We start from the raw sequence: 12,815 nt of genomic DNA on the forward strand, positions 1-12,815 counted from the left end.
GATGTCAGATGATGTCACGAGGCGTGACCATATATGGAAGCGTGATGTCATGAGGCGTGACCATATATGGAGGCGTGATGTAACGAGATGTGATGTCACAAGGCATGACCACATTTTATGGAGGCATGGGTGATGCAACGAACGAACGATCAGGAAATGCAGGTTTTCGTAGTAAATGTGACCTACAGTCGCAATAAACACAGTGATACATTGTAGTAAGTTACAATATATGTAAGCTACAATATATGCAGCAGCACTATTACAATGTATTTATTCATTATAATAATCATGAAGAACATATAGATAGACATACAGTATACGATTTGTAAAACATCAAATATTGGTATATGGTACTACTGGCCAATCTGGAATGCAATTCTGTCAATGTTGCTTCTGGAGTGAACTAACTCCACAATGTAACTTGGACATGTCAGCAGCAGATGAGAGAATGTGAGGCAGAATATCCAGGACAGATCTCTCCATCCCATACAGTTGAACTTCTAATGCTTGAAATACCTTTATTGGCACTGCCACCTGCTGTTGTCTTTTCCAATTAACCTAAAACACATCAGATGATTAGATTCATGCATCAATGCATGCACAAATGGTAGAAAGTAAATAAGTATATTTACTCAAGTACTGTACTTAGGTACACTTTTAGGTATTTTCTTTTACTTTAATACTGGAGTACCGGTAGGCTACTTTTACTTCTACACCACTACATTTGTTTGCTAATCACAAGTTCATACAATACAAAAATATCTCATCTTCCTATATCTAGCGTTCTCTCCCCCCCCCCCCCCCTCTCTCTCTGTGTGTCTAACCAGTAAGTAAGTCAAGTAACCTCTACTCTAACCAAGAACAAGTGGTCTCTAACCAACAAAAAACATTTTCTATTTAACCAACAGGAAGATGTACTCCAGTGATTATTATAGACCAGTTTTAGACTATTACAAACATTGCATTAAGTAACAACTTGTAGACTAAATTGTGTTTGCCATCTTTGAGTCTGTAAAACAAGACAAATACAACTAAAAGGATAAATGACACAACGTTAGTGCAACAAGGATTTAATCTGTAGCTCAATGAAGATTTTAAACAGTGGTGAGATTTAATCAACATCATATATCTGAAGCCGGGGTCGCTAGGCTCTGGCCTTCAACAATATTAAAGAAAACTTTGAATATATTCAGTCAGTCCCACAGGTAACAGTTGATTCAGCATAGCAACATTTTCAATCAAAACTAAGATAACTTATACATCTAATTACATATTCAATAACTGATTCATATACAACAGAACAGCAAATGATGATTTAATGTGTCCACATTAAATCATCCAGGTAAGAGTCATAAATATGTTACGGTGAGAGAAAAAAAGCCATACTATACTACTGTATGTTATCATTTCTGGACAAAATATTAAAACAAACTAAAAGGTTAATAAAAAGGATGGCCTCCAAAAAAACAAAAACATCATACTGTGTTATGTCAATACACAACTTCACAAACAAAAGTCTCACTACAGCATTGATTGGCCGGAATGAGATGATGTAGTATGATAAAGCGCCCCTCACTTCACGCAGGTGTGTGATTTAGTTCAACTCAACCTAGCAAACAGACTCATTAAGTCTGCCAGACATTGCAGTGTTTCCCAAACTACCAATTTGGTTTGGTTTGGTTAGCAACCCTTCACATCCAGTCCATCATTGACAATGACAGTCAATCCACAAATGTCGAGCATCCGGTCCAATTCAAACGGCATAGCATTCAAAGTCGGCCACGTTAATTTTATCCTTGTCAAGGACACCGTTGCCGGAGAAGCTCAGAGCATATTCATACATCCACGGTTGGATCTTCTCATTGATCAGTTTTGCTACCACGACACACTGAGGCCGGTTTGCGACAAGCGTATAGTTATGGAGGCTACTTAATATGTCTGGAGGTAAACCGTCTGTGAGAGAGACAAAAGACACTCCAGCATGCAGGAGAACATTATCCTCAGTCTCAGTCTCCAACCTCCGCAGCACACCGTATGCGTGTGCCCTGGCACCATTTCCTAGAATGGGAAGAAAGCCGTTTGATTGAAAGTTCTCTACTGCCAAATCAGAATCGTGCCGAGACTTGTTGTGGTATACTCTAACGTGTCCCGTGGTTTGGATTGTGGTTCGCATAACCTCTTGCGTTTATTGAATGGGAACCATTGTTTGTGATACATGATTTCCCCAAGTTCGAGATCTTTCGTTTTTTCGCTGGCAGCGATCCATGGGCCTTCAGTCACTTCCGGAGAACCGGGATGACTGGAACAACCTAGAGAGATATGAGAAGAGATATCATATAAGTAGGGCTGCACGATTAATGTGAAATTAATGTCCATTTCACCCCCGCTCCTCCGTCCACTGTCCCATTGCTGCGGGCTCGGTCTGCCGCTGCTTCTCAGCCCACCCCTGCGAGCATGGCGGGAGTTAAAAGTAAACAGCCCTCGTCCAAAGCCCCGTTGTCCACGCACAAGACCCCCAGACCCGGTCTCCCCGGGCGATCCAGTCTCCGGCACCCCCCCTCGGTGCTGGTGATTGGCGATTCTGTGACCAGGAATTTGCGTTTGACGAACGGTTTAATTTACTGCTATCCTGGTGCAAATACGCAATTTTTCGTCAACCGACTCCCCACCATTCTGGCATCGCTTCCTCCTTCCATCACCAAGATCGTCCTGCATGTCGGCGTAAATGACAAACCATCCGTCGAGACCCGTAAGAACTTTAAAATCATTTTCGACCTACTGCTCAGCTGTGGTAATTTTTTTTTTATGTCTGGTCCTTTTCCGCCGCTGCGCGCTGGGGAGAGCCGTTTCGGTAGGCTGCTGGACTTCCACTACTGGCTCCAGTCTGTTTGCATTGCTCCTCGTGCAATATAACGTACATCCACAACTTTCACCTGTTCTGGTCTCGCCACGCATTTTACAGCCGGGATGGCCTGCATCCTAGCACACTGGGGAATCATTCCCTATCATTTCATGTGCAGCGCATTCTAGACACACACGCCTGACTTGGGGTCCCACACATATATGTAATGCTTGAAAATACCTTTATTGGCACAACACTGCCACCTGCTGTTGTCTTTTCCAATTAACCTAAAACACATCAGATGATTAGATTCATGCATCAATGCATGCACAAATGGTAGAAAGTAAATAAGTATATTTATTCAAGTACTGTACTTAGGTACACTTTTAGGTATTTTCTTTTACTTTAATACTGGAGTACCGGTAGGCTACTTTTACTTCTACACCACTACATCTCATTGGAAAATGTACTTTTACGGCCATTCTGCAATTATTTGAAAGCAAGGCTGTAAACTTTTCATAAAACCTTGTATTCATATTTGATGGTGTGCATTTGGCTGGCTGGTGGTGTTGGTGTCAGCACAGCACACCAAACACATTTATGTTTAGTTTTAATTTTTTTTGTTGTACCTTTGGCTGTTTGCTAATCACAAGTTCATACAATACAAAAATATCTCATCTTCCTATATCTAGCGTTCTCTCCCCCCCCCCCCCCCCCCCCCCCCCCCCCCCCCCCCCCCTCCCACTCCCCCCCCCCCCCCCCCCCTCTCTCTCTGTGTGTCTAACCAGTAAGTAAGTCAAGTAACCTCTACTCTAACCAAGAACAAGTGGTCTCTAACCAACAAAAAACATTTTCTATTTAACCAACAGGAAGATGTACTCCAGTGATTATTATAGACCAGTTTTAGACTATTACAAACATTGCATTAAGTAACAACTTGTAGACTAAATTGTGTTTGCCATCTTTGAGTCTGTAAAACAAGACAAATACAACTAAAAGGATAAATGACACAACGTTAGTGCAACAAGGATTTAATCTGTAGCTCAATGAAGATTTTAAACAGTGGTGAGATTTAATCAACATCATATATCTGAAGCCGGGGTCGCTAGGCTCTGGCCTTCAACAATATTAAAGAAAACTTTGAATATATTCAGTCAGTCCCACAGGTAACAGTTGATTCAGCATAGCAACATTTTCAATCAAAACTAAGATAACTTATACATCTAATTACATATTCAATAACTGATTCATATACAACATAACAGCAAATGATGATTTAATGTGTCCACATTAAATCATCCAGGTAAGAGTCATAAATATGTTACGGTGAGAGAAAAAAAGCCATACTATACTACTGTATGTTATCATTTCTGGACAAAATATTAAAACAAACTAAAAGGTTAATAAAAAGGATGGCCTCCAAAAAAACAAAAACATCATACTGTGTTATGTCAATACACAACTTCACAAACAAAAGTCTCACTACAGCATTGATTGGCCGGAATGAGATGATGTAGTATGATAAAGCGCCCCTCACTTCACGCAGGTGTGTGATTTAGTTCAACTCAACCTAGCAAACAGACTCATTAAGTCTGCCAGACATTGCAGTGTTTCCCAAACTACCAATTTGGTTTGGTTTGGTTAGCAACCCTTCACATCCAGTCCATCATTGACAATGACAGTCAATTCACAAATGTCGAGCATCCGGTCCAATTCAAACGGCATAGCATTCAAAGTCGGCCACGTTAATTTTATCCTTGTCAAGGACACCGTTGCCGGAGAAGCTCAGAGCATATTCATACATCCACGGTTGGATCTTCTCATTGATCAGTTTTGCTACCACGACACACTGAGGCCGGTTTGCGACAAGCGTATAGTTATGGAGGCTACTTAATATGTCTGGAGGTAAACCGTCTGTGAGAGAGACAAAAGACACTCCAACCTCCGCAGCACACCGTATGCGTGTGCCCTGGCACCATTTCCTAGAATGGGAAGAAAGCCGTTTGATTGAAAGTTCTCTACTGCCAAATCAGAATCGTTTTGTAGTATGTCATCGACACCTTCGCCCAAACCATCAGCGATGGCTCTTTGATAATGGTGGATCGTTCGCGGCGGCAGAGCGATGAACGGAGCCAACACTGTTATTAACTCAGCTAGCAAAGCCTGTTGGATCTGGAACCAACGCAAGATCTGCAAATAATTTTAAAGCCGTGACTTGGGCTACCTTAAGTGATTCTCTCGCTTGTTCAATGGAACTCCCTTCACTGTGATTCCACAATTTTTTTCTTTTTTGACGACTATTTGGCATATGGAGACAAACACTGCTGTTTGTCTCGAATGTAATGCGTGCAACCTTGTAGGCCACGACCATGTTGGCACCGATACCATATGTGCATTGCACCCTCCCTTTGTATGTCAGCTTGCATGAGACTTTGATCATTGGTGTTGCCTGACCAACTAGGCCAATATACCCTGTCCCCGTTAAATTAGTGTTGACCCAATTCTTTTCGGTGGTGGTGACGGCTCTCTCGGTCACTACTACCAGAGATTCACCAAATCTCTTGTTAAGCTTTAGTCGCTTGTGGTCCCTTTTTAAAAAGTCCATATGCTTTTCAATATTGTTAGCCTTCTGCACTTCAATAGGTTCAAAATGTCCTACAGCTGCAGCTGCGTAAGCTACCCCTGCAGTGGCAGTTACTGGGGTTACGCCCACATTGAGGTCTAACCCCAATTCTTTGCTGGTAGCCACTTCACGTATGCCGAGACTTGTTGCGGTATACTCTAACGTGTCCCGTGGTTTGGATTGTGGTTCGCATAACCTCTTGCGTTTATTGAATGGGAACCATTGTTTGTGATACATGATTTCCCCAAGTTCGAGATCTTTCGTTTTTTCGCTGGCAGCGATCCATGGGCCTTCAGTCATGAAGTGGACAAGTGCCTTGTTCACATTATGCATCCAGGCCATATTCTTCTTCCGGAGAACCGGGATGACTGGAACAACCTAGAGAGATATGAGAAGAGATATCATATAAGTAGGGCTGCACGATTAATGTGAAATTAATGTCCATTTCACCCCCGCTCCTCCGTCCACTGTCCCATTGCTGCGGGCTCGGTCTGCCGCTGCTTCTCAGCCCACCCCTGCGAGCATGGCGGGAGTTAAAAGTAAACAGCCCTCGTCCAAAGCCCCGTTGTCCACGCACAAGACCCCCAGACCCGGTCTCCCCGGGCGATCCAGTCTCCGGCACCCCCCCTCGGTGCTGGTGATTGGCGATTCTGTGACCAGGAATTTGCGTTTGACGAACGGTTTAATTTACTGCTATCCTGGTGCAAATACGCATTCTGGCATCGCTTCCTCCTTCCATCACCAAGATCGTCCTGCATGTCGGCGTAAATGACAAACCATCCATCGAGACCCGTAAGAACTTTAAAATCATTTTCGACCTACTGCTCAGCTGTGGTAAAAACATTTTTATGTCTGGTCCTTTTCCGCCGCTGCGCGCTGGGGAGAGCCGTTTCGGTAGGCTGCTGGACTTCCACTACTGGCTCCAGTCTGTTTGCTCCTCGTGCAATATAACGTACATCCACAACTTTCACCTGTTCTGGTCTCGCCACGCATTTTACAGCCAGGATGGCCTGCATCCTAGCACACTGGGGAATCATTCCCTATCATTTCATGTGCAGCGCATTCTAGACACACACGCCTGACTTGGGGTCCCACACACTAACTGGTCAAACGGAAGCTTGACTTCCGGTCAGTGTGGTTCCACCTCAGTTTCATGTGAAGCGCCTGCCCCCTTGTGGCCGGTCGGTCAAATTACACTTGTCTTAACGTCTTCTTTATCTGTTCCTCTTATTGTCACTCCACAACATATACCGGTCCGTATTTCAAACAGAAACACCAAAACAGCTAGTTCTGTGCGTAGGCCCTGTATTTATGACCGCCCAGTACATTCAGTCAACCTTAGCAATTTAATAATCCCCTCTATTAACTGTCAATTTCACAACTTTGCTCCACCTGCCACCCCCCCAATTTCAATGGGTCTTCTGAACATTAGGGCATTAAAAGAGAAGTCTTTTTTACGTCGAGATTTTATTATAGACAATAATATTGATTTATTTATGATTACTGAGACATGGCTAACTCCTGAGAACACTGCCCCTCTTAAAGAGGCATGTCCCCCTAATTTTTATTGTTTTAATCAGCCCAGAAAAAACAAAACTGGTGGTGGCCTTGCCATTATCTATAGAGATAGTTTTAAATGTTCCCAAATTTCTCTTGGCACTTTCTCCTCATTTGAAAGTTTTGGATTTCTAATCAATGGCAATATCCCACTCTTATGTGTTTTAATTTACAGACCGCCAAAAAGCTCTGGATTCTTAAATGAATTCTCAGACCTACTAACCATCATTATGCCCCTATACGACAGGGTTCTGATTCTTGGAGATCTGAATACCCACGTATGTTGTGCATCATCTTGTGTCTTAGCCTCAGATTTTATTACACTTTATGAATCTTTTAATTTTGTTCAATCTGTCATCAGTGATCAGTCCCACTCATGACAAGGGTCACATACTCGACCTGGTTCTATCATCTGGCTTTAATGTGAATAGCACTATAGCAACAGCATTTCCTAGGTCTGACCATAGAGCTGTGATCCTTGCTTCCCTCTCCTGACCCCAAGCCCCCTCTATCCACCTGCTCCCGTGTTTTTAATTCAAACACAGCCAGCCGGTTCCATCAGGCCTTCTTAGCTGCCCCAACAAATCCCACCACTCACTCTCACTTTTCTGTTGATGAGTTGCTTTATCAGTTTAACAATAATTGCACTACTATCCTAGACAAAATTGCTCCTTTTAAAACAAAACTTCGTAAATCTAACGCCCTGTATTGGTCTAATGAGCAGACAAGAGAGAGCAAAAGACAATGCAGAAGAGCAGAGCGAAGATGGAATAAAGACAAACGTATTACCTCCTACAACACACTCCGAGAGAGCATGGCTGCCTACCAGAATGCTGTCAAGGAGGCAAGAACGTCTTATTTTTCTAATTTAGTCACTTCAAATAGCCTTTTCCAGGCTATAGACTCTGTAGTTGGCCCACCTCCCACTCAGCAATTAGAAGCATCCCCTGAAAAGTGTGAAGAGTTCCTATTACACTTTATTAGTAAAATAGAAGAAATTAGGCAACAGTTTACCCCGGGCCCTGGAGGCCTCGCTGACTGCAATCCCCCCCCTACACTGCTGATCCATTTTGAACAGATTCCCCTGCCAACCCTGGAAAAAATCATCTCTAAGATGAAATCCTCCACCTGTCCTCTGGACATTATCCCAACCAGAGTTCTCAAGGATGTCTTGCCTACAATAGGCCCTAACATTTTAACAATCATAAATCGCTCGCTATCATCAGGCATCTTTCCATCCAGTCTTAAAGCAGCTCTGGTTCAGCCTCTCCTGAAAAAGCCATCACTGGACCACTCAATTTTAATTCAGCGGTTAGAAAAATGGGTCGGGATTAGGGATCGGGCACTCGACTGGTTCCGCTCCTACCTCATGGATAGGAGCTTTTCGGTCGTCATTGGGAAGGCCTCATCCTCACAGGCCCCCCTGTGCTCTGGTGTCCCCCAGGGCTCAATTTTGGGGCCGCTACTGTTCTCTATCTATATGCTATATGCTATATGCTATATGCTCTAGGCCACATAATACGCAGACACAACATCAATTTCCATTGTTATGCAGATGACACACAGTTATACATTCCACTCAAGCCCGGTGACACCAGTAACATGACCCAAATTCTCACCTGTTTATCTGAAATCAAATGTTGGATGTCCCAGAACTCTCTCCAACTTAATGAGTCAAAAACTGAGATCCTCCTATTTGGCCCTTCACACTCCACCATCCCCTTCCACTCACATCTTGGCACTCAAATAATGTTAAGACCTCGGCCCGCAACTTGGGCGTGATGTTTGATTCGGATTTATCTTTTAATGTGCACTAGTAACGAAAGTGGTACAATCTTGTTTCTTTCAACTTAGAAATATTTCTAAAATTAAGTCATTTTTATAAATTGCAGACCTTGAAAAAGTCATTCATGTTTTTATTTCATCTCGTTTAGACTACTGCAATTCACTTTACTCAGGGCTCAACAAAAAAGTTATCTCCCGTCTTCAACTTGTGCAAAACTCCGCAGCTAGACTACTAACAAGGTCTCGGAGGCGGGACCACATTACACCAATCTTGGCTGCTCTCCACTGGCTGCCAGTGTCTTTTAGAGTTGATTTCAAAATTTTATTGATTACTTTTAAAGCCCTGCGGGGCCTGGCTCCTAGCTATATTTCAGATATGTTGAAACCTTACAGGCCAGTACGCACCCTCAGATCCTCAGGTCTGGCCCTCCTGGAAGTTCCCTCGACTCGCCTAGTCACTATGGGCAACCGGGCTTTTGCTGCCCGGGCACCCAGACTCTGGAATGACCTACCTCTCGCTTTAAGGCTAGCTAACTCTGTGTCAACATTCAAATCACATTTGAAAACATATTTGTACACTAAAGCCTTTCCTTAGATTCATCATATTGCTCTTTTTTCTTTCATGTCCATGTATGTACTGTATATGTTCTATTATTGTCTTACACTGTCTATTTTTATGCATTTTCAATTGATTGTTGTTTATCCTTTGACACTGTAAAGCACTTTGTAAACATTGTTTTCGAAAAGCGCTTTATAAATAAAGTTTATTATTATTATTATTATTAATCAAATTTAAAAAAGGCAAGACAATGGCCCGGTTTCCCTAAGGACACATGGTGTAAGAGGTATTGTGTAGCACATGCTCAGATGCCCTCTGGGCCGCACACATATTTATTTTTCTTTTTAAGAGTAAAGAGCCTACTGTCAGCTGTCCAGCAGTCCAAATATTATTAAATTCAATTTCAGAATGGTAGACCTGAGGCCTACCATATGTCTGTCGTCTGGAAATGGTTCGGCTTCTCCGTTTCAGATGTGGAGCAAACTAGAGTCCCCGGTGTAAAAGTTGCTTGTGTTTGTTTTCCGGGTGCTGGAGCAGGTTGCTCGTGTGCGATGCCATCTCTCACAGCCTAGGCACCGGCCACCGACTTTTACGGGTACAGGTTTTAGTTCCGACATAGTGGAGGGTCGGTCACTTGGTCCTTGTGGGAGACGGCTAGCCTGGCGGGACCAGACTTATAGCGAGGATTCACTGACGCTTCCTCCCGCATATGATATCATATACGGGGAGGAAGCGTGAGTGAATCCTCGCTATGAGACATGAGTGCTGGCCCCGCCAGGCTAGCAGACGGCAGCACGAGTGGCTTGTTAATTTAGATTTGAAGTTTTATATTTGTGATCGGCAAAATAATTGTTAATTGTGCCATTAAAGTGTTTTTAATGGCACCTGTCTTTTAAAACCTGTGATCATGCTGAAAGTTGAATAAACATAAACATAAACATTGTTCCAGCGCAAGTGTAATGCTTAATTGGGTCGTCCACTCACAGTTAACAGCCTTTGTATTGAGTTTGTGCTTGAAATGTAGGCTACTGTAATTCTGCAAACTGTTAATACATTTTTCAATCAATCAATCAAAAAAGCCTGGAGAATGGACACGGGCATAGCGGCGAGTGGGAAGAGCTTCTGCTGCTGCACAACATGAAGCTTATCAATACCGTGTCCCGACCTACTGTACCTTATTATCATAAAGTCGGGTAGTGTACACTGTTTATTTTGCACCGAGGAGCCATGTGTGTCTAACTGTCTGACTGTGTATGTCGCCTCGGCTAAAAACAAAAGGGAAGCCTGACGTATGCTTCACCGTACGACGTTTCGCATGCTAAAAAATAGCTGATCTGCAAGCTCACGCCTCCGCAACACGTTGTGAGCTAGTAGATCGGCTATTTTCAGCACGCGTAAAAATGGAGGATGAGACGTTCAGAAACTTTTGCCTTCACAGTACAAGCATCAGCTGTCATAAGTTGAAAAGAGATGTGGCATTCTTTTTCACATGGCCCATATGACGACTCCCAGACAGAATCAAAATGGAAAAGGATTACAGATTCGGTGGCATTTCACATTGCAAAAGGGTGCAGGAAGAGTGGGCACCTAAACAATTTTTTTTCCAAAATGTTTTTTTTAAAGGAATTAATTTGGATAATGTTAATGGACATATTGTAAACGTTTTCACTCGTTTAATCCCAAAGGGGATTTATCTTTCTTTGTTTAAAAGGATCCATGGCCAGACAAATATGCCTTAAAACACTATACTTGCCCTCTATAACTAAAAATAAAAACACCTTAAATATTTCTATTTCTTTCATAAATAGATAATCTTTCACTCAATAGGAACTGCTCCTGTCGCAAATTGATGATATGTCATATGTCCATGTGTGGTCCAGCCCCAGGGAATGTATTGAATGCACATGCTAATAAAAAAGTATCTAAATATTGCTTTGATGCTCATATTATAATTTAAGTATTAAGTTGTTTTTATTAGAATATGCATTCTATAGGGCTGGACCACACATGGACCAACCTGCGATGGGAGCAGTCCATATTGAGTGAAATATTCTCTATTTATGAAAGAAATTGATGGTGATTTTATTTTTTTATTCATAGAGGGCAAGTATAATGTTTTAAGGCATATCTGTCTTATTAGCCAGGGATCCTTTTAAGTTTTGGTCTTTATTCCAATAGGAAAATTCACATTTGTTTGCATTTTAAAAAAAAATGTATGTATACATCGTTTGCCAACAGTGAGATCCACGACTTACCAGGGAAGAGAAGCTCAGTCTTTAATCAACCACAAATCTCAGCCAGATGTCTTCAACCTGAGTGGAGAGAGAAAAACTGTTGAGTTTTCAACAATCAACCAATAGGAAGGGGTATAAGGATCCGATCTTAGATGTGTGTGTGTGTGTGTGTGTGTGTGTGTGTGTGTGGGGGGGGGGGGGGGGGGTGTGGATGGCGTGCCACAGTGCCATCTAATAGAAGAGTTACATATCCAATATGTAGTGGGGGTCCCTGCTTCAGCTAAGGGGTCCTTGGCCTGAAAAACCCGTGTGTGTGTGTGTGTGTGTGTGTGTGTGTGTGTGTGTGTGTGTGTGTGTGTGTGTGTGTGTGTGTGTGTGTGTGTGTGTGTGTGTGTGTGTGTGTGTGTGTGTGTGTGTGTGTGTGTGTGTGTGTGTGTGTGTGTGTGTGTGTGTGTGTGTGTGTGTGTGTGTACCTGTCATTGCGGATGTTGTCTCTGAAGATGCTCAGCAGTGTGTCCAAACTGTCCCAGAGCAGTGGTGTCCTACTGGATGCCTTTCAGATGGTCAAACAGTGACTGTTTGTTTCTTGCAACAATTTTCTTCATTTTGTTGAGGAAATGCAGAGCCAGATCACTCATAGCATCTCTGAGGATAGAATTCTGGATGAGCAGGACATGAGCAGGCATTTTGTACAAAACGGGCCACTCGTGAAAACTTTGGAAGGCAATCTTAGCTAATCGGTGTAGAATCTGAGAAATCCAACAGGCTCGTCTTGATCACATGACTACAGAGATCATGTGTACCGATTCGCGTGAGATTTGGATGAAATCAAACAATGTGTTTTGCAGAAATCGGCCTCATGGTGGCGCTATAACCGACAGATGTGGAGGGATGCAGGGAAAATGTTTTTCCATGGCCTCTAGGGAGTGCGCATACATAAGTTGTATACAGATCGATGCAGTTATAGGTAAAAACAGGAATTGGCCTGTTATAGCGCCACCATGAGGCTGATTTGGGGGGGGAAATAGCGGCATGTCGTCCTCGACCTAGTGGAAATGTGTGTGTATAATTTAATGGAAATTGGACACTGTGTTTGTGATTTGTGGCATTTTGTTTGAAACGGACCAATTATGTGAGCTTTGGAAGCCAATCTTAGCCAATCAGGATGGAAGATGGGAAATTGTGCAGATCCGTGTTGATCACATGACTATGGAG

This window comes from Electrona antarctica (assembly GCF_951216825.1).
Source record: "Electrona antarctica genome assembly, chromosome: 9".
NCBI classification, from domain to species: domain Eukaryota; kingdom Metazoa; phylum Chordata; class Actinopteri; order Myctophiformes; family Myctophidae; genus Electrona; species Electrona antarctica.